Consider the following 2,188-nt stretch of genomic DNA (forward strand, 5'->3'; position numbering starts at 1 on the left):
GCAATCAGTAAGTAGTTAAGGAAATAATGTAATTGTTATAAAAACAAAAATAAAATTTTATAGGTTGTCTCCTTGAGAATGGCCTGAGGGCCGAAACGTTGGAGAGTTATTTAAGAATAAAGGTCGAGAGTTAAATGGATCAAAATTGTGTATATTAATAATAAAATAAACCACTCTCAAACAATCATATAAGTAAATAATTAATCTAATATTGTTAACATGTTTGTTTTCATAATAACTATAAATTAAAAATGTTAAAAACTTGAATATAATAAGCAGTAAGCTAATGATTTTAAGTTAAGATGAAGAAGGCCACATGACGACGTTACGAGAGGAAATGAAGCGGGTTTGAGATAATACAAGAACCGGCATGAAAAAAAGGCAGTTATTTCACACAAAGTTTTAATTACTTTAATAAAAAATATATATAATTACTAGTCAAAATTGATGAGTCTGACAAGTATAGATAGGGGGAATAAAAAATGGTGGCTGTTTTAAAACATTAGAAAAAAATAAGTTTTCATTCGGAGCTATATATTTTAAAAATTATCAACACTAGGAAACCTAAGAAAACATCATTTAAAGTAGAGTAAATTTTCTAAAATATGAGACTTAATATAGCTATCTCTGTTTAATAGTTTCCGAGATATTTTTTTTAAATTAAAATTTAACTAAAAAATCAGAAGATAGTGAATTTATTTTGAGAAAACTATATCTCAAAACCATTCGACGTACAGATGTGTATTAGCACTCAAATTAAAGCTAATCATATTTACTATAAAATACTTTATGACGTTTATCTTCATAGGAGTAGTAGTTTTTATAATATTTTCAAACATTTTACCCGAACAACTAGAAATTAACATTTAGTAAATTTATTTTAGAAAATATCATAAAAACTACAACTCCCACGAAGATAAACGTTATTAACTTTTTTATAGTCCATTTAACTAGCTTTAACTTTAGTGCTAGCAGATATCACTACGTCTTATAGTTTCTAAGCTATATTTTATAATAAGTCAAAACATTTGTCCGAAAAACAATTTAGTTTGGCGAATATCATGAAAACTACTACCCCTACGAAAATAAACATTATATACTACTTTATAGCCTATTAAATTAGCTTTAATCTGAGCGTTAATAGACATTTGTACGTCGAATAGTTTTTTTTATATAGATTTCTCAAAAGAAATTCACTAAGTACTGATTATATTAATGCATCTTTTATGAAATCTTGCTTTTTAAAAAGCTATATCTCGAATACTGTTGAACGTAAATAGCTCTATTAGGGCTCATATTTAAACAAATTTAGTGTATTTTAAATGATGTTTTTTTAGTTTTTTTAGTATTGTTAGTAGTTTTAAAGATATAGAGTTCCCAATGAAAAATTAATTATTTTTAACGTTTTGAAACAGCCACCATTTTTTATTCCCCCTACCTATACTTGGCAGACTCAACAAATTAGACAAGTAATTATAAATAGTTTTCATTAAAGTAATTAAACTTTGTGTAAAATAACTGCCTTTTTTTCTCCTCTTAGGCTCTTGTACTAAGAGTGAATGAAAAAAATAAAGTATAAATGAATGGATATTAGATTCTGAATAGAACCTATTAATCTAAACTTTCTACACTTATTTTATAAAATATACAAAAACAATGAGAATATTTGGAAATTATTAGTTGTATTTCTAAAAATTCAGTTTAGATTTCATTTTGTTTTAAATGTATAATTTTATTTTTAATAGGCGTATTGCATGAGACGTGCGATTATTTAAATAACGTTTTAATCAAAAGTTATAAATTATATTCAGTTACATAACATGATAATCGCTTTATGTTATTTATAGCTTGGGTTATGCATGCAATATCTATCGGAAGGTATATTTAACGCATTGATTGATAAAGTGTGATGGTTATATCGTAAGGAGGGGTTAAAAGATCATGTTGCTGCTACCAATTGGCCTTATCTTCGAAACGATTTTTTTAATACTAAATAATTCAAAACATTATCCAAATTATAGTCTCAAAACTTTTATTGTTTTTGTTTTTACACGTCCAACGTTTCGGCCAATTCGGCCATCTTCAGGGACAATCTGCTTAATTCACTATGAAACATATTATTTAATATTTTTCCAAACACTTCATACAGGCTATTCTGCCCAGGTCAAAACATTTTTATCCAATAAGT

The 2,188-nt window shown here is 26.3% G+C and overlaps 1 protein-coding gene across 1 annotated transcript in view; it reads right to left on the reverse strand.

Moving 5' to 3' along the window:
• The window catches only part of LOC106681721 (trehalase), a gene marked incomplete in the record, with an annotated part of 50,404 nt that overhangs the window by 10,271 nt on the left and 37,945 nt on the right, over positions 1 to 2,188 (reverse strand).

The sequence above is a fragment of the Halyomorpha halys genome, unplaced genomic scaffold, assembly GCF_000696795.3.
Source record: "Halyomorpha halys isolate HHAL.00 unplaced genomic scaffold, Hhal_1.1 Scaffold361.1, whole genome shotgun sequence".
In the NCBI taxonomy this organism is placed as follows: domain Eukaryota; kingdom Metazoa; phylum Arthropoda; class Insecta; order Hemiptera; family Pentatomidae; genus Halyomorpha; species Halyomorpha halys.